Raw genomic sequence first — 27,500 nt, 5'->3', positions numbered from 1 at the left:
TCATCACTCTCACATCCCATTCTCCTCCTTCTCCTCCTCCGCCATCGTGGCTTGGTCTTCTGTGTGTGTGTGTGTGTGTGTGTGTGTGTGTGTGTGTGTGTGTGTGTGTGTGTGTGTTCTTTAATATGCATAATTTTATAACAAGCAATCAGTACGGGTCTCGTAAAAAATAGATCATACTTTTCAAATCTGCTTTAATGTTTTACAAACATACGATAACTGGGACGCAAAAAATACCATCGGATATCATCTACCTAGACTTCCTAAAGCTATGATAAGGTCTGCCAACTAAAATTACTGGAAAAACTAAAGGATCCCGTCTTGTCTAACAAATGATATTATTGGATTGGTGACTGGTTAACGATTCGCAAGTAGAGCGTACTGATATATGGCGAATTATCAGCCTGACTATGAGTGACAAGTAGAGTTCCTCAAGCGTCAGTTCTTGGACCAGTTTATTTCACTATTTATATCAATGGTCTTAAAAATGGACTCGTATTTAGATAACGACATATGCAGATAACACGATGATTGGAAGCATAGTAACTAAGAAAGCAGATTGTGGCTCTATACAAAATGGCCTGCATAAGCTAATAAATAGGAGTGTAAAATATCTGATGGAATTTAATGTAGAACAATGTAATATACGGTACTGCACTTCGACGACAAAAACATTAAATGTGATATTGCATGTTTGGACCCCCACTGACTGAAGTAAATGCGAGTAGGATTTAGTTGTTATCGGTAACGTCCTCAAAACCTCCAAACAGTGTACTCGTATAGGTATTGGTAACAAGGCAAACAAAATGTACGGTTTCATCTCAAGGAACTTTGATCACAAAACGCCGATGTAATTTCTAAGTTTTATACGTCATTAGTCAGACCATATCTATAGTACTGTGTAAACAATGGTTCCCGATTCTTATTATGGATGATGATAGGCTCGAGGGAATGCAAGGCACAGCCACGAAAATAATCCCATCACTGCGAAATTTACCCTTACGAGGAGTGACTAAACAAACTGAATATGTTTTCTTTTCTCTCTCTTTCTAAAAAAAAAAAAAAAAAAAAAAAAAAAAAAAAAAAAAAAAAAAAGGAGGGCAGTATATCTATTACTAGTATCTTCAGTTCTAAAAAAATGAATACGTTATATCTGAAAATTGTTCGACATACAGAATAATAGTGTAACTAGGAAAATTGGAATGGTGCTCAGAAACAAAAGATGCAACACTAATTAGGGAAAAGCTACTTAAATATTCACGCAGTGGAACAATGGAATAGGCTACCAGCAACAGTAGCCGTGCAAAAAAGATTGGCACGTTTTACATTCGGCTAGACAAATATTTTGAGTGTAGGCTGTAACTAACTGAGTCTTGTTTGTTTCGAGGTTGAAGAATGTGCTGACGACTACGAGACATTTGCTTAAAAACGAGAACATTTGCGACTGCGTACACCCTTTCTTATATAGATTTGTAGAATATATATTACATAGTACATAATCGTTCCTCTTCTGCTTATCCTGTAAAATTTCCATGCTTGTTCTCTTTTTTTTTTTTTTTTTTTTTTTTTTGCCAATTTTTTTTCCTTCCGGTGTTGCCAGATGGTGTTCTGGGTGCGGGAAAGCCTTTTTCTTTTCTATCTCTTTTTCTTTGGCGAAATTTAAATCAGTATTTTCAAAGGTTTTGGCCCAGGGTCCCCAAAGAGACTTGCGACCCCTCCCTCCCTTGAATCTCAATCAATCAGTCAATCAATCAATCAATCAATCAATCATGTCCTGTGGCACCCTCCGGGATGCATAGGGCCTCGATGAACTCACACCATCACATCCTATCTTGTGCTAACTCCTCAAGATCTCCCCAACAATCATCTCCAGCTTCCCGTCTCATTGTCCTCACCCACGTCTCTTTTGGCCTTCCTCTACCTCTCCTACCAAGTGCCACCCACCCTGGTGTACCTCGTACTATTCCCTGTCTCCTATACACATGTCCTAGCCACTTCCATCGTGAGAATCTAACATATTCATCGACCGGCTGCACTCCCGTTATTTCTCTAATTCTACTATTTGGTATCCTTTCCCACCACTTAACTCCTAATATGCTTCTAAGTGCTTTATTTTCAAACACCAAGAATTTATTTTCCATAGTCACTGTGCTGTACCAAGACTCGTGTCCATAAATTAAGATACTCCTAACCATTACCTTATAAAGTTTGATTTTTGTATGCACAGAAAAATTGTTATTATTCCAAATATTTTTAAGCATTCCCATTGCCTGATTAGCCTTCTTTAACCTTTCCTCGAATTCAAAGTTCAAAGAACCATCCTTGGCTAAATAAGTACCTAAATATTTAAACCTATCAACTTGCTTTACAACCATACCTCCAATTACACATTCCTGCGCATTTTCCATATTCATATTGATTATTTCAGTTTTTCCACAATTAATAACCAAACCCACCTTGCGACCTTCACTCACCAAACAGTCCAACACTCTCTGCATCTCTTCTGGCCCATCACAAATCAAAACTATATCATCTGCATAATCTAATCTAAATCCAAAAGTTTCCTGTTCTCTCCCCAAAGTATACCTGCACCGGTTTCTGTTCCAACGCGTTTCATAATATAATCAATGACCAATATAAATAGTAAAGGCGATAGAACACCACCTTGAATTACTCCGGACTTGACTTCAAACGAATCACTCAGACAACCATCAACCATCACTTTACAAAATGTGTCCTCATGCATGTTCATAATGACCCTCACAAACTCCTCTGGTATTCCATAATGTCTCATGATCTTCCCCATAGTCTCTCTCGAAACACTATCAAAAGCCTTTTCAAAATTAACAAAACAAAGACTTAACGGTACTCTCATTTCATTAACTTGCTGCATCAAATGCCTAACTATAAAGATCTGATCATTGCAACCACTCCCTTTCTAAAACCAGCCTGTTCATCCCTCAGAATACCCTCAACCACCGGCTCCAACCTATTTAACAACACTCTACTGAAAACTTTCAAAGCTATCGGTGACAAAGAGATCCCCCTCCAATTACCACATTCACTCAGGTGTCCCTTCTTCGGAACTTTAACAATTACACCATTCTTCCAAACTGATGGTAGTAACCCCGTCACCCATATCTTATTGAATAGCTTGGTCAAGATCATTATTAATCTATCCCCCTCCACTTTAAACATTTCCGGAAATAAACCATCCTCCCCTGGTGCCTTATTATTCTTTAACTGTTTTACTGCTTTCTCCACTTCTGCAAGCCTCAACTCTCCTGTTTCTATATTTAAATCTTCCTGAGCAGACGGTATATCCTCTTCTGGTGGTATTGGTCTATTAAGAACTGTCTCAAAATGCTCTTTCCATCTATTTTTAATATCTCCATCTTTGGTCAATAAATTTCCTTCCCTGTCTCTAACTGGTATTTCCTTGCGTTTACCTGCATTACCACTCAGTTCTCTAATCGATTCATATGCTATTCTTTGACTCTGTCCATCATTTTTGTTTATTAAGATTTCAGTCTCTGCAACCTTTTCATCCACACATCTTCTTTTATCTCTCCTAGCTAACCTTCTTACTTCTGAATTCAAACTCCAGTACGCAGCTCTTGCTAATTCAATTTCTCGTTCATCAACGCATTGCATCTCACTCCTCAATTTAGCCTCACCTCTCTTTTTTATCATATCCCACGTTTCCTCTGATATCCATTTCTTTCTCCTGAAGCTATGTCTCCTTCCAATCGTACATTCAGCAGTCTCATGCAAAACTTTGTTCACATCCTCCCACATCTCATCTACACTTCTCTCCCCCTCTTCCAACGTTTCCAACACCAAAAACCTATTTCTGCATTCTAATCTGAATTCCTCCTTTTCTTCTCCTTCCCTTCTAAGCTTAACAATATCGTATCTACCAACACCAGATTTTTCCTTCTTCTGATTTTTAAGTTTAAACCTTATTTTTGCAATGCTGAGTTGGTGGTCACTACCAATATCCGCTCCCCGTTTAACATGAACATCTAGCAGAGAACTTCTATGCCTCCTACTGATAGCGATGTGATCAATCTGATTTTTATATTTTCCACACGGCGACACCCAAGTTGTCTTGTGTATATTGCAATGCTGAAAGAGTGTGCCCCCGATGACTAAGTCATTTGCTAGACAGAAGCTTCCAAACCTCACTCCGTTTTCACTCATCCTACTACCAACTCCCATCTTACCCATACATGCCTCAAATCCCTCATTTGAACAGCCCATTACTGCATTAAAGTCTCCAACGCAGATCAAAACATCATGTCTAGGTACCCTTCCTACTCCTTCTTGCAACTTTTCATAAAATGTGTCTTTCCTTTCGAGTGCATCATTAGTAGGTGCATAACACACAAACAGACTGATGTTGCCATGATTTGATTTAAACCGTGCGTATAACAATCGCTCATCTATAGGATCCCACTCACATAAAGCCTTATTTGCCTTACAACCCAGCAACAATCCTACTCCCTGATAATGCATTCCGTCCTGTCGGCCAGATATCAATAAACGTATACCATCCTCCAAATCCAACTTATCGACTCCAGTTAATCTAGTTTGTCAGAGCACAAATATCAAGTCCGTAATTTTGAAAAACCTTCACTAACTCATCGATTTTACCGTAATGATTTAGCGTTCTCACATTCCAGTTACCAATTTTAATTGTATTTTTTGCATTAACAAAGGAATTAGATTGTAATTGAGGCAACCGTGAGATTCTTAGCACCCCCTGCCCATTTAAGGGCTGCACGGGACTGGGGGCCATTATTGTTCTTTCAGAGTCCATCAAGGTTTCTTTGGCTAACTTCCTGAACACCTCGCCATTGTGTTGCAGTCGCAGTAGGCAGCTAACTTCCCTTGAATCTCAATCAATCAGTCAATCACTCATTCAATTAATCAATCAGTCTCTCTCTCTCTCTCTCTCTCTCTCTCTCTCACACACACACACACACACACACACACACACACACACACACACACACACAACTTTCTTTATAATCCATAGAGTATATGATCAGTTTTAATGTGTGACCACCTTTCTCTCTCCCTCTCTCTCATCCCCCATCTCCCCTTTCCTCCCTTCCTCCCTCCTACCCTCTCTATCTCCCTCTTTCCCTCACTCTTTCTCTCCATCATTGGAGGTATGATGCCTCTGTCTCCCTCTCTCCCTCTCTCTGCTATCCATCCCCTCCCTCTCTCCCTCTTTCACTCAGTTCCTCCCTCTCTCTGCCTTCCATCCCCTCCCCTCCTCTCTCTGTAACAGCCTACTCCCTTTAATCCATTACAACAAACACTAACTCACCTTCCATTACCCATATATCATAATACACACACTCACATCATAAGCCTTGTTCAGCCCCACTGCTCGTATCAATATGTTTTAATTCTCAAATCTCTCAACGCTGGCAACATTTAGGACACGATCAACACAGCTTAGCTCTCCAGTGCAATAATATTCATCGTGTATAGACTGTATGCTTGTTTTAATACATTTCGAACACTTTGTTGGTAGTTCTCATACTTGTGGCATTCTCCTCGTAGATGACCCCCAACTTGTATGTTAGTAGGATACAAGACTGTGGTGATAATGATGATAATGATGAATCTGCCTTTGTGGTTACTTCTTGATAGCTCAAGCCGTTCATGAGATAAAATGGTAAAACACACACACACACACACACACACACACACACACGCAGATGAGGGCAAAAACATCATCGCTCCGCCTTGCTATAGGAGGGCGATAATAATAATAATAATGAACGGAGTAGATAGATTTGAACTCTGTCTGTCTGTCTGTATGTCTGTCTATCTGTCTCTCTCTCTCATTTATTCCAAGACTAGGAGACCAGAAGAGAAAGAGATAGAAAATGGATGGATAATGGATAAACAGACAGACAGATGAAAACAGGAGATAAAGGCAGAAATAGAGATATAGATATAGATTGAGAGATACTGTTTATTTCTATCTGTAGCCTGGCACCTTAATCTTAATCCTGGTAAGGGGTGGCCACAATGAATCGCCTCCATGTCGCCTCGTCCTCTGCAATTTCGTAGCTGTCCCCCCAACTTCACACCCCACTCTCTCATATATCTCTGTACTCATCCCTCCATCTCATCCTCGGTCGCCCCCTCCCTCTTCCCCCCCTTCCACCCCATTCACACACACTCTTGTAGTTAGCGTCTCACTCTCCATCCTATCCACGTGGCCAAACTACCATAGTGTATTTCTCTCCACGTCTTCTATTACATCCACATTCACACCACAACGCTCCTTCAGTTCCTTATTTGTCAGTCTTTCTCTACATGTAACTCCACACACTCCTTCCAAATAACTCATTGAGAGACACGCAGTCAGTGAAAAAAAAAAAAAAAGTTCACTGGACAGCCGACATATATAAATGTATATCATCCGGACCTTCTTTCCCACCCTAGGGCAGGGCGAGTAGTGGCAACGTCCAGACAGCCCAAGTTTGCCCATTCTAATGGGCAACGCTTCCATTCATTCATCATTCAAGTCCACGGAATCCTGGCTGTATCTGATCCGCCAAAAACTGCTACTGACTTCTTTCGTGGAAATCGCAGGCTCAGTATGAATAAAAGAACCAGGGTAAGAAACCACATCTTTACTGCGACGTTTCGGATAAACTCGTTCCATCACCAGGCCTCGTGACAATAAGATAGATGCAAAGTTAGAATTACGATTTAAAAAAAAAAAAAAAAACAGTTACCATAAAAAAAAGAAATAAAATAATTCTAGCCAGCACCACAAAGCACAAACACCCACATACCCACAAAATACACCATTAAGTAAATATAAATATATAAGTAAAAATAAAAATATAAAAACAATGCTAACACATAAAAACTTATATATATATATATATACATATATATATATATATATATATATATATATATATATATATATATATATATATATATATATATATATATATATATATATATATATATATATATATATATATATATGTGTGTGTGTGTGTGTGTGTGTGTGTGTGTGTAAAAGAAATGAAAAGATTATACATATCCAACTCAATGTTTCTACTTAGTTTAACAAAAACATATATATACCCCGCCTCTCTCTCTCTCTCTCTCTCTCTCTCTCTCTCTCTCTCTCTCTCTCTCTCTCTCTCTCTCTCTCTCTCTCTCTCTCTCTCTCTCTCTCTTATTCTTTGTACTTCATCCAACATCCCCCTTCCTTCCTCTCTTTTTCTTTCCTCGTGTACCATTAACCTCCATTACTCCCTTTTCTTCCATCAGTCTCCACCATCTACTCCCTTCCCCATCTTTCAAACTCCCATCCCTCTTGCTTCACCTCCTCCATCATCCCTCCCCTTCCCATCCTCATAATCCCCTTTTTCACCCTATCATTCTCCATCCTCCCTACACAGTATTCTCCTTTACTCCCTCTTCTTCTCTCCATCTCCAAGTCCTCCTCCTTTCCCTGTGATTTGAGTTTCCTTTTCCCCTTCTTTCTTGTCCTCCATTTTTCATCTCCCCTTCCTTCCTCCTTGAATCTCTTCTATTCTCCTTTTTCACCTTCCCTCCTGCTCTTACACCCTTCACCCAGTTTTATCTTCCCTCCCCACCCTTCATCCTTCCCTCATGCTCATCCCCTCCACCTACCCTCCCATCTCACCCTTTTCCCCTGCCACTAACCTAATCAGCCTTCCCTCCTTCCTCATCTTTTCTTCTACCGTTCACCTTCTCCATCATCCCTCCAACTTAACCTCCTTCCTCCACCCCACACCTACTCCACATCCCTCCCCTACCCTCTTCCTCCTCCTCCCTCACCCCCACCCCAGTCACCTGTATTACTTTTCCAACTACCTCGACTTTTTCAACAAATTTTTTAGAGCCATTTTTTTCTCCTGTCCTCGAGTGAGTGAGCGTGGAAACCTTCTCTGTCTGTCTGTCTGTCTGTCTCTCTCTCTCTCTCTCTCTCTCTCTCTCTCACAACCATCCAGAGGGTCATGAACTCAGCCATCTCTTGGTCCTTTCAGCTGTTCACCCCAACGACTCTTCCTACGATTTATCTATCTATATGTCTATCTGCTGTGTGTGTCTGTCTGTCAGCCTCTCTATCTATCTATTAATCTATCTATCTGTCTGTCTGTCTGTGCTTGTTTGTCCGTCTCTATCTATCAATCAATCGTTCAGTCACTCACTCTATTTCTGTCAGTCACTCTCATGCCTCCCAGCCCATGGAGGATCATATTACCCAGAATAACAATATTTTGATATCTGTTTACATCGTACAGAGATCTTTATATTACACACAATTGAAGGGTTTATAGGCCACTGTTCGCTGGTTACCATTACTGCCGCAAAATCCAATTCGCTTGTATTTCATGTGGCTGTAAAATCCAATTCCCTTGTATTTCATGTGGCTGCAAAATCCAATTCGCTTGTATTTCATGTGGCTGCAAAATCCAATTCCATTGTATTTCATGTGGCTGCAAAATCCAATTCGCTTGTATTTCATGTGGCTGCAAAATCCAATTCCCTTGTATTTCATGTGGCTGCAAAATCCAATTCGCTTGTATTTCATGTGGCTGCAAAATCCAATTCCCTTGTATTTCATGTGGCTGCAAAATCCAGTTCGCTTGTATTTCATGTGGCCGCAAAATCCAATTCGCTTGTATTTCATGTGGCCGCAAAATCCAATTCGCTTGTATTTCATGTGGCTGCAAAATCCAGTTCGCTTGTATTTCATGTGGGCGCCAGTATATCACTTCACTTGGACGCCAACATATCATTACTAACCTAACCTAACCTAATCCAACCTAACTTATCCTAACCTATCCTACCCTAGCCTAACCTAGCCTAATCTAACCCAGCCTAACCTAATTAACGTAACCTAACCTAACCTAACCTATCCTAACTTAACCTATCCTAACCTAACCTAATCTAACCTAGTCTAGCCTAACCTAACCTAGCCTAGCCTAGCCTAGCCTAACCTAACCTAACCTAACCTAATCTAACCTAACCTAACCTAAATTACTCATGTTAGGAAACGATTATTCAAAATAGTTATGACCCTTTCTGGTGGATAAGATTTTAAGGTAATCTGTTATAACTCGGCGCCCACTGCTCTGTTTTATCTCATCGCCCGAATGAAGGTTAATGTGGCCTCTAATTAAAATATTTCACGCGCTCAAATGAAATGTCAGTGCTCCTAAATGAAATGCGCCCACCGTTACTCTCTCTCTCTCTCTCTCTCTCTCTCTCTCTCTCTCTCATGAGGTCTGACACAGTCACGTTGGTGTCTCTCTGTTACTCAGCATGATTAAGTACTGTATATCGCTTTCCTGCTGTCTAGTTGCGTCCATAATGGTTAACTATCACGTACTCGTCAACTCGTCTCCTGCTACACTACATAGGTGCCAACCCACACCCACCTTCCTCCCCCCCAGGGATTTGTTTCCCACCATGAAAAACTTATCCATATGTAGAAGGTTTTCCTCTTCAGCGTAAACACACACACACACACACACACACACACACACACACACACACACACACACACACACACACAGCATGGGCATAATTTCCATACACACTTATGTTTTGGTCGTGGATATTTTCCGTATTGATCCATTTCCCCCATAGACCTGTATTTGCTGATGGACCTAATCTTCCCATGGACTTACTTCCCGTGTGCATTTCTAACATGGAGCTGTTTTTAGAGCATGGCACTATCTTCCCTCCATGGAATTATTTTTCTCTCCATGGATCTACTTTCCCTCCAAGGACCTATTTTCTTTTTTACTGTCTTCGTTTTCTGATCATTTTCTTCACGGAACTATATTTCCCACAAACATACTTTCCCTCAGAGACTTGCTTTCACCACTGGCAAACACCACATCTCCACTTGGTCATAGATTCTTCCATGAACCTCTTCTCTCATAATGATAATTTTTACCCATTCAACCTATAATCCAACTTTGGCCCATTTCCCCATAGATATATTTCTCATGAAGTTACATTCCCATATGGCCCTATCCCTGCCATGAACCTACTCCCCATGAAAATAAAGTCCCCTCCCCACCGACCTATCCATCCACCCACTTACCCTGCTCAACCTCTTAGCAACCCACCCTGCCCATCAACTCACCCACTCAAGTTTCCACCTAGCTCACCGAGACACCCACCCACCCATCCACACTACCTACCAACTAACCCTCGCACCCACTCATTTACCCACCCACTCTGCTTACCCACTTACCCACTCGCCCACCACCACACCCTGCCACCCCACTCACCCAACCACCCACTCACCCTGCCCTATCCTGTCCCACTCTACCTACGTACGAGGCTGCACAACACCCTACCAACCTTGATAACAGAACTACCCCACCCACCTGCACCACCCACCCCTCACCCTGCATATCCCATCCACTCGCCCACGCGTTCATTCACCCACTCACCACACCCATCTCTACACCACCCTAACTTAGCTCCACCATAATGACTTGGAAGCTTACACACACACACAGACACACACTCTCTCTCTCTCTCTCTCTCTCTCTCTCTCTCTCTCTCTCTCTCTTTCTCTCTCCCCACCTTATCATTTTCTCTCCACCCATGAATCTCCTCTTCCTATCCTCCCACCTCCAATATCTTCCTTCCCCTTCCCATCGTCATCCTCCTGTTTTCACCTTAACATTCTTCGTCCTTCCCTCACGAACCTCTCATTTACTTACTTATCGTCTCCCCATCTCCAAATTTTCCTTTCCTCCCCATCCTCTTAACCTCCTTACCCTCTCCTCTCGAACATAATTTTCCTCTTTTTCCTCACCTCTTTCGTTTTCTCTCACCGTCCTCTTCCATCCATCACCCGCTTTTGTATTCTTTTCACATCCTTCACCTTTCCCTCAACCCCGTCCCCTTCATCTTAGCCTCCGTTTCACCTTTTCTCCTCTACCCATCACCAACTCCCACTTTCCTTCTTTATCCACCTTCTTCCTACATCCCTCCCCTACTTCACCTTCCCTCCCAAACACACTTCCTCCTCTGTCCTTCGCCTGCTACATTTTCCCTCCCACTTCATCTTCTTCCTCTGCTCCTCACCCACTCCACATCTCTCCCCACTCCTCTCCCCTCCCCCACCTCCTCAACTCCCACCGTAACCAGCTGTACTATCTTCAGTTTTTCTGCAACATATATTATTTTTAGAACCCATTTTTCTCCTGTCTCAGGTGAGTGAGCATGGTAGCCTTGTCTTGTTCTCTCTCTCTCTCTCTCTCTCTCTCTCTCTCTCTCTCTCTCTCTCTCTCTCTCTCTCTCTCTCTCTCTCTCTCTCCTCCTCCTCCTCCTCCTCCTCCTCACCCACACCCAATTCTGTTATCAATACCTCTACTTCTCTCCCTACCTAATCCCTTCCTGTCACCCCAAGCTATTTCTCTCTCTCTCTCTCTCTCGTGACAGTAATGCTTTTTTCTCGTCCGCCTGATTTACCATCACACCGTGGTTATAGGGTTCTAACTCAGTTCTCCTTTTCTGTGGTCTAATGTACACTACACCATCTCATGTACGTAATTACTGCAGATTCCAAGACCTAAGGTGATAACATTTAATACTACATTGGTCTGCTCCAGTTGCCAGTACCGAACACGGCGTCCCTCAGTGTCCCTCCCACGACGCCACCAAAATAATCAATGACTTTAGTGTATACCATCCTATTAGCGAATATCTTAGTGCAAATTTCACTGTGCAGCTTCAGCAACAACGTAGAGAACTTGGGTTGCAAAAAGCGTGAGTGAAAAAAGATATGTTAATCGAAAAATTGACAGTAAATTCAAACAGTGATGCCCCAGGTAATGCCCATGTGCCAAGTGTTCATCATATAACAACTGCTAATGAATAAATGATCATTATTAAGAAAATCTAACAAGAGCGTGTAGCAAAAGGCAGAGGTAAAACGATTGATCTAAGAAATTAATAAATTAAAAGCAATGCTACAAGAGTAACTGTTCGTGTGGCTGACTGGAGGCCCCGTCCCACGATGTTAGCACAACTACGACTCCCAACGCCATCACCCTGGGTCACGCTTCCTCTACCCCGTCACCACCACCACCACCACAGCCACCACTATTTGTCTCTACTGCAAAAGCTGAGCTTGAAAAATGCTGCCTTTTGTGTTAAAAGAGATAGTGAGCAACTTAAAATCCAGAATAGACTGTGAAACTGCAGCTGCCCAAATACTTCCCACAGAAAGATGCAGCCTCATGGAAGAAGGCCAAAAAGGAAAGTTCTACTGCAGCACAGGGCAATCATACACACAGGAGAACACAACACAGCCTCACACCTGATGAGTCCCATCAGGAAGAAAAACAACTTTCTCTTCAGTGACATCAACTTCATCACCGTAAGGGCATCAGATCTGAGCAGAGTGTTTAGCATTAGAACTCAGTTAGAAGCTAAATTCGGCTTACTCAAGTGCTGGATTTAGGAAAAACTACTGAAGCATGGACTCCCTCTAAATGCTTAATCTACTGTGGACTTCTTGTTGACATTGAAAGTTAATGTACTCGTCTTCGATGATCTCGGAGGACTTGTGGGTGAGTTGAAAACCTAAAATGGAAATATGGAAATCTGTGTGTGTCAGCTTGTACCGAGTCTGAAGTCTGACATCCTCATGAAGAATATCAATATTTTTAACGAACATCTGATAAGATGAACAAAGGACAAAGGTCTTAATATTATAAACCCCGACCTTGCATTCAAACGGGGCACAGGCGAGATCAATGAATCCTGGTACAACGCCCATGAGGAACACCAGGGATCTTTGCTGAATAGAACTGATGTGGTAAGGCTACTTGGAAAAGAAAATCAAAGCAGTACTCCAGTTTTAAGAAGCGCGTCAATTGGGCCAACTAAAAAGAAAAGAAGACTCGGGACAAATCCAAGCACAACGACAGTTAAAGCCATCAAGCAGGTGTGGTGATCACACTCATTCTCACCCACCCCTAACCTACCACATGGACAAAGTTGGGTGGCAGGTAACAGAACACCACAGACAGCCATCCACCTAAAACCGTGGTAGTTACCAGTACAGGTGGACGTATGGGTGGAACGCCAGAGGTGAGAAATGTCATGTCGCTACCATACCCTTCCCACCACCATCACCACCATAGGTCATCCCCTCTGAATACACACACCCGACCCCGCTACACAAAGATTGGGTGCTACAACTGCAGGGAGTTTAATCACCATGAAACTCGGTGTCAGTTCCATCACAAAATTTGGTGCACAAAATGCCACGACTAATCCATTTATGTCAATTCTACAGTACCTAGGAATGTGGCGAAGAAGTCTCACCTGATGACCCTCATACCAGTATAACGAAGGACAACCTCTTCATAATACATATCAATGCTGAATCCTTGCTGGCCAATTTCGATGAAGTAAAATGATTCCCCACACTCCTGCATAGTATGTAGACGTGCCGGTACCTACATATAAATTACGTAAAAGTGACAATGGTCTTGGTGCCAGTGTGTGTGTGTGTACTGTATGTGAAACGCCCTTGGTTAGGTTACACTGGGGTAGGTCAGGGTTAAGTAAAGTTAGTTTAGACTGGGCTTAGTTAGGTTAGGTTGGGTTAAGTGTTGTCAAGGTTGCTTGTTTGTTTGTTTGTTTTGGTTGTGTCAGGTTGTGTTGTTTTGTTAGGCTAGAAAATTTAGGTTAGACAAAGTTGGCATGTGAATATAAATGGCTAGGATTGTAGTACTAATATCAGTAGATTTGGTTAGGTTTCAGAATGTCTGCCATTACACATGATAGACTTGAGTGAATATAACACTGATATAAAGAACGGCGGGAAAAAAAAATCAGTTCACAAACATTTGCCACCATAAAAAATCTTAGAATAATTGTAATTTTTTAAATAACCTTTTGTTTGGCATTTCTTTTTTTTTAATGTTCACCTGTAGGTTGAGCCTACCTCTTACAACCACTCCCGATTCTAACCAATTCACTCTATTTATTGACCAATTCATACAGAAATTACTTAGCAACAGAGGGGAGTGGTGATTAGTGGAGTCCATCTCTGGATGACAAAAGTACGATTCGTGGGCTTGCTTTGTGAGACCATGTGGGTCATGAAAAAGGTTGTTTTCGTCACCCCACACACAAAATGTGGAGGAAATTATAATGATTGTAGATCAGAATAGTTGGAGTTGCCACTTATTACTTTAATCATTTACAAATTCAATACTACGGTTTACTGCTCCATGAAATTCATAACGTAAAAATAGCTTAATAAATTTACTTTTAGTTATATAAAAAAAAAAAAAAAAACTACTACCAGGCTTTTGTGTTAATGTTATTAGAAATCTTCCCTTTTTCATACAAGAGTGTTCCATGTCCATTGATGCGAACTTGTGAATTTTAACGCATGGATTTTACTTGCACACATTAAAGTATTTCATCCAGTTTTATACATCAGGGTTCCTCAGTTACTTTCTATGAAAGTTCCAGTCATACTGTCTTCTGATATGGGAGAGGTTCAAATGTAAAATCTTGTATTTAATATCAATAATGGAATAAAATACTTGCATTTACTCTAGGATGCAGAGTAATTAGTTCTTTAAAATATACTGAATCTGTGCGGAAAGTTAATACCCTGAGCAAAAGTGAAATAAGCTTTAAAGTAGGTATTCTCTTCTGTTAAGATGGTTCAATAAGACACAAAAATCTATTCTCCAGACTCGGTCCACCTTCTCAAAGAGACAAAACGACATTCTTCTATTGTCCAAATTACAGTTACCATCCCTACATAGGCACAGTCACTTCAGCACTACCACCACCACTTTAGCACCATACCGCCCACCAGTAACCAGTCTTAATACTTTCCAGTATCTTTCCGTCAGTTCACCAACTGAACAAGCCAATGACAACAATCTGTGGGTACGAATACATGCAGTGCGGCTTGCTATATACAGAATTCCTACGGCTAGGAATCCTGTTCTTATGTTACCAGTATTGAGTGCTGACGAGATCGAAGTGATAATGTGCTACACAGTAATATAAAACTCACGTTACTTTGATGTGAGAACCTAAAGTAGCGGGAAAAATTAGTAGCTTCTGTGTTGATCAGTTAGCTCACTCGTCTGCATTGTAACCATCAAGTGGACATGTTGGTATTACTGCAGTAGATAAAAATACTGGCAACCCAATGAAATTATATTTATTTGAGCCATATTGTGGACAAAACTCATCCAGAGATGCAAAATATTTTGTTTCGAGGGCGATCCTGAACATTCAGTGATGGAAGTCACTGGGGTCTGTACCAAAACTCGTCACGGTCCGGATTCAGATCGCGGTCCGCCATTTGAGTACCACTGCTATACATATTATATGTTTATTTACAATACAACTGTATGATGTCAGACGCAGTAGCATTTTATTTTATCGTATTTTTAACTGACCATTAACCAGCAAAACATTCAGTTCTTAAGTTTTAAAACCGCTTACAACCATCATTTTGCTGTCATATCCTCTGCTTCTAACAAATATGTAAGAGGTACACACTTTCCACTCACACAAACTCTTAATGGGAGGATTGACTGATTGACTGAACATAATTAAAATCTGGCTGCGCAACTGCCAGGGTCATATGCCGCTTGATGGGAGGAAGTTTTCACAGACTGGGGCTAAGCAAAAATTTATGTGCTGTAATATGTAATGTGATCCCCAGCAAGAACATCTCTGCAATTGTTATGAGAACCTCTTGTTGCATGCCTTTTCGATCGCACCCCTGTAGGACCCTGATGATCTCCAACATTCCCACCTTCACGAATAACTGATAACTCGATGGATACTGATTTGTCAATGGTTTTTAATGATAATAGTAATAATAATTTACTTATTTATTTTTTCTTCTCATTTTTTAAAAAGTCGAGTAAATAAGTAAGGAGATGGAACACGACCATGCTCACACGCACAGTCCCAAGTCCAGGCATAGGACCAGGACCAATGGCTGTGGCTGACACCTCGGGGCTCCCTGCCAGGACAGCTACAGAGACACCCTCCAATCTTGCCTTGGCATTGTAACTGCCCCACCATTATACACCCACTGATAAGGCAGACTCGTGGAGCACTATTCGTATTCCCAGGTTCGGGCCGTCTACCGGGTCGAAGTGGCAGCTTGGGAACAGCAATGTCCTGTATCCTCTGGAGCAGATTGTGACCTAATAATCCACCTCCACAATTCACACATACCACACACCTATCCCTGCACAATTGTATGCATCCTACATGTATCCCTGCATCATAATACATGCACCACGCGGCCAGCAGTATACAGGTGGTCAGGGACGCCGCATTGTCGCCCGCCTGTAGTTGATGTGAGAAGATCACAGGTGCGTGGCCAATCACGCACCAGGTGGTACTGTGTCCCACTATGACTCAGCTGCTGCGTTGATTTATGAAGTAGCAGTCCCTGACCTCGTGACCCCACCTGACCAATGAGCTGCCACGTGCCTCACCTTAGCCCATCACTGGGCCTTCTAGGGACGCTAACACCGGCGTCCCCTGCTGCAGCCTGTCATAAAAGTGGCCTGCCCGGCTCCCTCAGTTTCTCTCTAGCTCCAGACTCCGACACACACACACACACACACCTGCATCCCGCACAGCTGCCACGTCACACTCAAGCACTCACACATTCATGCACGGCCATGCTAACTCATACTCCCTCGCTCACACACTAGCACCTCACGTATTAGTGTGTCACTCTCTTCACAGTAGGGAAATAATAGCGAGTTTGTCCCTGTATTATCACTGAATTGTTATCATTGTACAATTTAACTAGTAATACAATTTCCCTCTGTCTTACATCCGACTTTAATATTCCTCCTACCATCGTAAGTTAAGCAAGTAAGAGATACACTACATTGGCGACCCCCGGAGTGAGCATACAATGGAACACATAATCCAGCAACGTCTCCCCACATTTTCTTACGAAATAAACACGTGGTTTACACATATTGATGCCACATGGCCCAAAGACACTACCGACGACACAAAATACACTACAGTTGTTAGAGTACTACCTACTCAAGTGGCAACTTTCGTGCAGGATGTGCTATTGTCATCCCCAGCCCCAGGGAAGTACAGAGCACTGAGAAACAGTCTCCTGAGGGCTTTGGGGAAATCAAAACAGGCCCTGCTTATGGAGCTGGACAACATTCAGCCAACAGACCAGCATCCCTCAGCACCATGCACCCAGATCTAAGCCACACTAGCAGCTGTGGGGGTGACACTATCTGACGATCTCCTGCAGCACCACCTTCTACAGCTCATGCCACAAGTATTCCGCCCGCTCCTGGCTTCTCTCGGCGCTGATGCTACCCTTCAAGACTTCCTCGTAAAAGCAGACACAATTTATGAAACGCAACAGTGTTACTCCAGTACCAAAGTAAATGCAATTCCTATAAACAATCCCACTCCCAACAATGTAGCGATCAACCCGAGTGCAACCCCCAGTGTTAATAGTGTGTCTAACAGAGACATGCAATTCTCGGATATGTCTGCTCTGCTCAGTAAATTAACAGATAAGGTTAGGCAGATAGTACAATCCATACTTGTCCTGAATAACAATTCCCCCCAGTGCATCACTCCCTCCACCAGTGTGTTCACCCAATAACAACTCCCCCACTGCATCAACCCCTCCACCAAAGTGTTCACTTAATAACAATCTCCCTAGTGCAACATCAACAGAGATCCCCAGTGATTCCCTTTCCCCACCGCACAATTCCACCAGTGACCCCGTAGTGTCATATACCAAACTGAACACTGTACAACCTTTGCAACAGGAATACACTCTCTGAATGTATTATAAATGGTTCGGTCAGGTGGCCCGTTGCTGCACTCCCCCCTGTATCTTTTCAGGAAATGCTGCCAGCAGGAGACCAAGGCAGTAATGTCTCCCGACAAAGGGAATCATGAACAGGCCAACCATGCTCCAGATTACCCCCACAAACTGCCAGGCACTCGGGACTTGCTGTGGGTTGAAGTTGCCACCACTGCCACAAGATACCTAATAGACACAGGGGCTGCATTTAGTATCATTCCCCCAAGTAAGGCGGTGGCTGAATCGGTAGACAGGCTGCCTGCAGTCCTGATGGACCTAGGTTCGAATCCCGGCTGGAGCAGGGAACAGTTTAAGGATTTGAATTTCATAAAAGCAGACTTTCCTGATCTACCAGATGAGCTGCCGACATGTCATAAAAGTACCCCTGTTAATACCAATACACCAGTCCTGTATGAGACAGCCCTAGCATGTATTCAATATGGATGGTGGGTGTTAGCGCCGAAGTGGTGACATGTAGAGAGGTGTATGGTATGTAGGAGGACTACTGGGCCTTGAGAGCAGGCTGTGAAGCCTATGCCCAGAGTCGGACACATTAAAAAAAAAAAAAAAAGCCCACATCACATACGCCACCATCAACCTGCCTTTGACCTTGTGGTGGCCAATGGTTCACCTATTGCCACATACGGTACTGAGCCCCGGCAGGTGGTTTTCTCCCACACCCTCTCATTCACATAGCCCTTCGTGATAGCAGACGTTGAGCAACTCATCCTCAGAGTCGACTTCCTGGAGGCATGTGATGTGGTGGTGGACACCAAGTACAGGCCATGTAACTCGTTTATTCAAGCCTTAAAATGTGCAGCCAGCCCTGTTCTTATCACCCACCTCTGAAGTGATTCTTCATATGACACTATTCTGAGGCAGTTTCCCCTCGTAACCTCACCGACTCCTCATCGTGGGAGGACCGACCATGGTGTGCAGCACTGTATAGTTACCTCAGGACCACCATGTTTTGCCCGCCTGCGCTGCTTGCCTCCTGAAAAACGATGGGCAGCAGAGCAGGAGTTTCAGACCATGGTGCAGGAGGGCATAATAAGGCCGTCATCCAGTTCCTGGGCCCCACCACTGCACTTGGTTCCGAAGGCACAGGAGGGTTAGTGGAGAGCATGTGGGGATTACAGGGCCCTTAATGCAATGACCACCCCTGATCACTACCCCATTCCCCACATCCAGGACTTCCACTACAAACTGCACGGGATAATTGTCTTCTCCAAAATAGATCTGGTATGGGCCTTTCACCAGATCCCAGTCGCCCCCCAGGACATCCCTAAAACGGCTGTCACCATCCTGTTTGGACTGTCTGAATATACCAAAATGAACTTCGGGTTATGGAATGCAGCACAAACATTCCAAAGGTATATGTACCATGCCCCTTTCCCAGAAAGTGCAGGCCATCCGGGATCCCACGTCCATCAACACCATGCAAACTCCAGGAATTCCTTGGGATGATCAACTATTACCACCAAGCGGCCTCCACCTTAGCTCCACTCAATGATCTCCTGAAGGACACACAGAAAAACTCATCTAAACCACTCGATTGGCCTCCACAGGTGATCCAAGCCTTCGCCACCCTGAAAAACAACATCGCTAGTGCCCCTGCCCACCACAGACATACAGCGCATCAAAGGTGAACAGAACACTGTGGCTGACGCCCTTTCCTGAGGAGTGGCGATGGTGGCCCCATCTCCCCCTCCACTCAGCCATGCCGCCCTGGCCCTCGCTCAAACAACGGACCAGGAACTACCTACGCTACTCGGGGGTTCAACCGCACTACAGTTTCAGCAGTTTGACATTGCAGACTCCCCCCAATAAGCTGTGGTGCGACATATCCTGCCAAATAGCTCGCCCTTTCATACCCAATGCATGTTGGCATCAGATTTTCTGGCATTACCATGACATGCCACACCCAGGCATACATGGCACACATAGCCTGGTGTGGCCTGGCATGCATAGAGACGTGATGCAGTGGGTAAGGACATGTGCAGGCTGTCAATCTGCCAAGGTGCACTGTCACATTAAGACCTCATTGGCAAGCTTACCCACTCTCACCACTAGTTTCCACACGGTCCACCTTGACATTGTTGGCCCTCTCCCAGAGTCCAGGGAGAACAGGTTCATTCTCACCTGTATCGACAGGGCTACAAGGTGGGCAGAAGCGACACCGATGATGGATGCTACAGCTGAGAGGGTGGTGTACCACTTCCTGTCACCCTGGATGGCTCGATTCGGTGCCCTGCACACCATAATCACTAACCAAGGCATCCAGTTCGAGTCAAAGGCCTGGCAGGACCTGCTCTCCTTTCAAGGTACAACGTGCCACCGTATGTCAGCCTACCACCCACAGTCCAATGGGATGGTGGAACGGTTCCGCCACTGCATAAAGGAGGCACTACGCACTCTTCCGCATCCTATCAACAGGGTGCCCATTCTTCGCATAATCCTCCTCAACCTCAGAACCACAGAAAAGGAGGATATAGGGAACTCTCCAGCTGAGCTGACTTACAGGGAGGACTTGCGGCTTCCGGGCCAGTTTGCCCCACGGCAGGATGCAATGCCAGCACTAACATACCTTCCAGCTCTTCAACAAGCTATACAGGCATTTCAACCCACACCCCTACTCCTGCACCCCCAGCAGCCCACTCAAGCACCTCAGCAATGGCAAACCGCCGGGCATGTCCTCATCAAGCGAGGCCAGCATAAGTCACCCCTTCAAACACCTTATGAAGGCCCCTACCCAGTCACCACCAGAACAAACAAATTAGCAAACAGTACACGTGCTGGCCAACAGAATCAAACCAGCTAACATGCCCTCAACACCACACACTGCTACCAGCACACTCACTACAACATCCTCCCCCTCCACCACATCCCCACCCTCCCCACCCACCACGACTTGTTCCCCACCCCAGATTCCCTTTGTTAATTGCTACCCTCCTTTACCACCATTACCCACATCCTCTAGTCCGCTGGCTTCCACCACCACTTCCTCCCAGCCAACCTCCTCCCACCCCCCATCCTTCTCTTCCAACCTCATTCCCACAGCCACATGCACCTCATCCCTCCCTTCCAACATGACACCGCCTACTTCCAAGTCACAGACATTACCAGTCATGGCTGCAACAACATGTCCACATTCCACTCAGACAACACCACAACTTCCTACACTTACCCTGGAGCAGGCCGACTCATCAGACCGCCCAGGTATTTCTAATACCCACCATAGATCGCACTCAATTACACTGCCATATAATGTACTTCAACACAACAGTATGTTGTATGTTTGTAAATTATTTATAAGCTGCCTATGTAAAAACACGCTCCCATTTTTGTAATAACTTGAATTACTGTACGTTAGTATTAATTTTTTTCATTGTTTTATTATATATATATATATATATATATATATATATATATATATATATATATATATTTAGGGGAGGAGGGAGTACTGCGGCGTAATAATCCACCTCCACAATTCACACATACCACACACCTATCCCTGCACAATTGTATGCATCACACATGTATCCCTGCATCATAATACATGCACCACGCGGCCAGCAGTATACACGTTGTCAGGGACGCCGCATTGTCGCCCGCCTGTAGTTGACGTGAGAAGATCACAGGTTCGCAGCCAATCACGCACCAGGTGGTACCGTGTCCCACTATGACTCAGCTGCTGCGCTGACCTATGAAGTAGCAGTCCCTGACCTCGTGACCCCACCTGACCAATGAGCTGCCACGTGCCTCACCTTAGCCCATCACTGGGCCTTCTAGGGATGCTAACACCGGCGTGCCCTGCTGCAGCCTGTCATAAAAGTGGCCTGCCCGGCTCCCTCAGTTTCTCTCTAGTTCCAGACTCCGACACACATACACACACACACCTGCATCCCATAGAGCTGCCACGTCACACTCAAGCACTCACACATTCATGCACTGTCATGCTAACTCATACTCCCTCGCTCACACACTAGCACCTCACGTGTTAGTGCGTCACTCTCTCCACAGTACGGAAATAATAGCAAGTTTGTCCCTGTATTATCACTGAATTGTTATCCTTGTACAATTTAGCTAGTAATATAATTTCCCTCTGCCTTACATCCGACTTTAATATTCCTCCTACTATCGTAAGTTAAGCAAGTAAGAGATACACTACAAGATCCAAGCCCCGTCCCATCGCAACCCCAAAATTGTGCTGGCAGAGCTTGTGCCACCCTTCTCTTCATGTCTGTCATCAGGGTCTAAGTTTTCTGGGTGCATGTCCTTACTGGTGCTGACCCCTATATATTGTGGGGTACACTGTGTGCTATGTAAGGCACATGTAGAATAGCGAAAGACAGATAAAAGTGTTTTGGACTATATGCAGACCTACTCTCTGTGTTTGTTAAGAAGGTCAGCAAAGGGTGCTAGTCAGGATATCGTGGTGGCTAGTGAAACTTGGTTTCCAGCTCTCCCTCTCATTCATATCCTCCTCAGGAGTACCATCCTGATCAACTGGTGATACAGCCTGGGATGAGGTCATAGTGTGTGACCTAGGGGATAAGGGACAGAACAGAGAGGCTGCCAGAGATCAAGCAGCTTGGAAAGTCGCGATTAGGTGACCAACGATGATGCATGCAAGCATGTTGAAGCCTTTGAGAATTATACACACGGTACAGACTAAATACTATCATCATCATCATCATCTTTACATTGATAGATAGATAGAGAGGTAAATAGATTGAAAGACATAGATAGAAGGCTTTTAATGTTCATTAGTTTCCTATGAATTAGATTTATCACTCTTCCCCAAACTATAATAGTTGTCGTGGTCCTAGGCTCATCGGAAATGGAAACTCGGTTGACTACAGGCATGAAGTTTGCTCTTCTTCTCCAATCCACCATCTTCCTTTCTGGGAATAAGGAAGTAAATGCTTGAGGAACTTCTGAATAACCAGATAACTGAGCCAGACAAATAGCATTGTTAAAACAGGTAGGTTCATCTTAGGCCACCTGTACTAGCAGTTGAGTACTATAGTCGCGGCGCACGACTCTGAGGTTGTCATTATCGTGCCCTGGCATCCTACCATTCAAAAGTGCTTCCGATTTCATATCATATTATACACGAATCATATTATTATGCACAAATATATTATACATGGATATTATCATACACGATTTTTTTTTTTTTTTTTTTTTTTTTTTTTGGTTTTACGCCAGGTATCCCCGAAGGGCTAAGTGGTTGCACCTGGGTAGAGGACTTTGGATTAGAGCGTGTAGCATTTTATGATCAGATGCCCTTCCTGATGTCTACCAATGACCCTTGGGTGGATTCGATCCTCCAACCCTTCGGTTAGGGGGGAGCGCTCTAACCCACTGAGCCACGGCTGCTACTATTACTATACACGAACATATACACGAATCACATGCGTCTCATATTATAGACGAAATCAGACGCACTTCTGAATGGTAGGTTGCCAGGGCACGATAATAACAACCTCAGAGTCGCGCGCCGCGACTATAGTTACCCTAGGCTCATCAGAAAATGAACCTGGTGGATTACAGGCCAAAACTATCCGTATGTCATCCACTGTCCTGCTGTAGGGGAATAGGGAGGGGATTGGAGAATGTTTATATTACCAGGCAGCGCCTTCATCCAGTCCTATCAGTGCCACCACTCGAAGGCATCTTTCATCACCAGTACTAAAGGGGATATACGGTCTATATTGAACTACTCTATAACGAAGGGGTTAATTTTAATTTATCAACAGACCTGACAAATTCGTATAAAAGTTTGTTACTTTTTAAGGGACCACCAGCACCCCTGCTGCTTCTGCTGCTGATGATGATGGTGTTGCCGCTACTGCTGCTGTTCCTACATTTCTGTTGCAGATGCTGGTGTTCCTGCTGATGATGCCACTGGTTATCTTGCTCATGCAGTTTCTACGTCTGTCGTAGCAATGGCCAAACAAAGCTTTGGAACAATACCCTCTGACCGCCATGATGATCTTCCCCTGGGCCACCTCGCAACTGACTTGGCCACCTCTTGGCCACCATAATCTTAAGATAACAGCTACGCTCCCGTAGTTACGATTACAGTTGCTCGTACTACTGCCCTGAGTACTTTTACTATCAGCCTTCTGAGATATGTGGGTTGCACATTCTATGTTTCGTCCACCTTAGCTTGATTTTTGTCTTTTGGCAACCTATGGCCCGTAGCTCAGTTCCAGAATAAGAGAATGATGTAACTATGCATCCTTTTCACAGTACTTTTAAGCCAAGTTAAGTTGGACAGAGTATGTTAACAGGAGCCTCCAAACTTGTGAATTTTTAATAACAATTCTGTACCCCATCCTTGGTTGGGAAAAGGAGGTTCAGCTGATGATGATGATAGGTGATGATACTCATAATGATGGATGATAATGATGCTGACCATTATGATGATCAACTTCATAATTTAGGCCTTTGACCATGTGGCAGATTATTCCACTAGAACAGTATACAAGACCATTTTCTTCCCCTAAGTACTCATACTATAATTATGTTATCGCCGACTGCAACAATGATGATGCAGTGCCACGAATCAATCACTGCCACTATCAGGGTGGCTTCTCACAAACAGTACTAACCACAAAGTCAAGTAAAATTTCAAACTGGTAAGTCTTCAGTAATCTCGTAAAGTTCATAACTCAAATGTTCGTAAGTGGGAGAGCAACTGTCTTTAATCCATCCAACACCAGACGGGTTTATTCAGCTGAGAGTGATTCTTGGAGGTCAAAGGATAATAATGATCTTTACTATATTTTTAACTTACTAATTTATTTTACTATACACTCAACTGTCACAGTCTTCAACCGTAACTTGGCCCAGGTTTTAGCCAATTTATAATTCTTTTTTGTCATGTAGCTCAGTGGTAGAACAACACATTACAAGTCTGCATCCTTTCCATTGCACGTCTTCATGACTTGTATTGTTCTGTTCGCTAAACTATTGCTGAGATGGCAGTTTTAGACCGGTTTAGAATAACAAAAGTATAGTAAGCATGTTCCCCAGGTATACCTGCAGCAGGTAATTTCATTAACTTCTTCATGATTGCCATCAGTACCCTGGCAAAACCATTGCACCATCTTGGCAATATTTAAGGTTGATATGACAGAGATAGAGAGACATTACATAGACTGATGCACATAAATAGTGTGCTATATATATATATATATATATATATATATATATATATATATATATATATATATATATATATATATATATATATATATATATATATATATATATTGCATAATAATCATGGCGGCGCAACGGCCAGGGTCATATGCCGCCGTATAACAAGGAAGTAAAAAGCAAAAACAAAAAAAAACAGAGGATAAGCCACACAATCAAAAAGGAGAAATTCTAAATATTCTTAAGAAGTCCTGCCTCCTTCACAAAGGAGAGGGTTGCCCCTCCCAAGACACAGGCATCCTCCCCAAGCACGGAGGAAAGATGATACACACCACCATCCGTTTGGTGGTCAGAGAGGAACCGACGACGCAAATCCTCAAGATTAGGGCACTCCACCAACAGGTGCCGAACAGTCAAGGGAACCAGACAGTCATCACAGAATGGAGGAGGAGCCCTCTCCATTAAAAAACCGTTAGAGAAACGGGTGTGGCCAATGGGAGGCGGCACAAAGCAGTCTCCCATTGACGAGGGAAGCCCTGGTAACTGAATGAGCCCACCTTCTGGCAAATCGAGCGCAACTTATTGGCACCCACAGCATCCCAATGCTCCTCCCAACAGCACCAAACCCTGAAGGCAATAAAGGAGCACATATCTGCAGCAGGCAGACGATACAGAGGGGACTGTGCAAGAGGGGGACGAGCCGCTGCCGCCTTGGCCAGCTGATCAGCTCGTTCATTCCCTGCCACTCCTACATGAGCTGGAACCCAACAGAAATCTACACGACGTCCACGACGCCCTAAAAGGAAAAGCAACTCTAAAATGGATAAAACCAAAGGATGAGAGGGATTAAAAGACTCCATTGCAGAAAGAGCACTTGGTGAGTCACTAAAAACAGTAAAAGCAGTGTGGGGGAGAGTGAAGAGAATCTGAAGGGCAAATAAAATAGCAGTCAGCTCAGCCATAAAAACAGAAGCAGTCACAGGGAGGCTCCCATCTCGACTGAAGGTGGGAAACACCACACCAAAGCCCACACCTGCATCAGACTTAGATCCATCAGTATAAACTGGTATGGAGTCCCCATGAGAAGAGGCATGCTCTAAAAACAGAGAAAATAAAACCTGAGAAGGAAGGGGAGGCCTTACTGGATGAGAAGAAACGACAAAATGTCACCCTGGGGAGAAGCCAGTAGCCCACCCTCGGGACACGGTGGGGAGTGATCGGCACAGAAGGAACAGAGAAGCTAGACATAACTGACTGCACCCTGAAACCAAAGGGCTTTGGAAAGGATGGCCGAGTGGCAAAATAGGTGACCGAGAATCTTGAGAGATCTTGACAAAGGGCACAGAGTCTGGGAGACAAGATAAGCGATACCAACATCGCATCAAAAGGGAAGAGTGGAGCAAGTCTAGAGGAAGGACACCAGCATCAGCCAACAAACTCGAAATCGGGAAGATCGGAATGCCCCAATGGCGAGACGAACACCAGCATGATGTATGGAATCTAAAATACAAAGCCGGGCTTCTGAGGCAGAGGAATAAACTTCACATCCATAATGAAGTTTGGATAAAATCAGAGACTGATGCAAGAGGAGGAGGTTCTTGCGATCAGCTCCCCAGTATGTGTGCGCTAAAACTTTCAAGAGACCCAATGCTCTGAGACACTCAGCTTTTACGTACCTCAAGTGAGGAACCTAAGTCAACCGGCTGTCAAAAATCAGCCCTAAAACCCGGGTTTCCTTTAAACACGAAATACGACGCCCGTCTAAAAAAAGGTTTGGGTCAGGGCGGACTTCACGAACGCGGCAAAAATGCATGGCAATGGTCTTCTTGAAGGAAAATCGAAAACCTCGTTCATCAGCCCATCTAGAGACACGATTGAGAGCCATCTGCATCCTCCTTTCTGCCATTGACATCCGTGAGGCAGTTACAGAGATTGATAAATCGTCAACATAGAGAGAGCCACAAACACCATCAGGGAGCACAGAAATAACGCTGTTAATTGCCACTGCGAAAAGGGTAACATTTAGTATGCTCCCTTGTGGCACACCATCCTCAAGGGGACGTGCAGTAGACAGCTCACTCCCGACTCAGACCCGAATAAAACGATTAGATAAAAACTCCCGGATAAAAGTGGGGAGTCGCCCACGGAGACCAAACTCATAAAGAGATTGTAATATACCATGACACCAGGAAGTGTCGTACGCCTTCTCCAAATCAAATAACACTGTGATATGATGCTGGTTAGTTGCAAAAGCCTGGCAGATGGATGATTCTAAAGAAAGGAGAGCATCTGTGGTCGACCGCATCTTCCGAAACCCACACTGAACTGGAGACAAGTAACCACCCTTCTCTAAGTACCACATGAGCCGACTACTCACCATCTTTACGAGGACCTTACAAAGGCAAGA

Source organism: Coenobita brevimanus, chromosome 94 (assembly GCF_032717465.1).
Source record: "Coenobita brevimanus isolate Jiangsu-jjx chromosome 94, ASM3271746v2, whole genome shotgun sequence".
Taxonomy (NCBI): domain Eukaryota; kingdom Metazoa; phylum Arthropoda; class Malacostraca; order Decapoda; family Coenobitidae; genus Coenobita; species Coenobita brevimanus.
The sequence above is the reverse complement of the archived record's forward strand: the minus strand, read 5'-3'. Positions refer to the sequence as shown.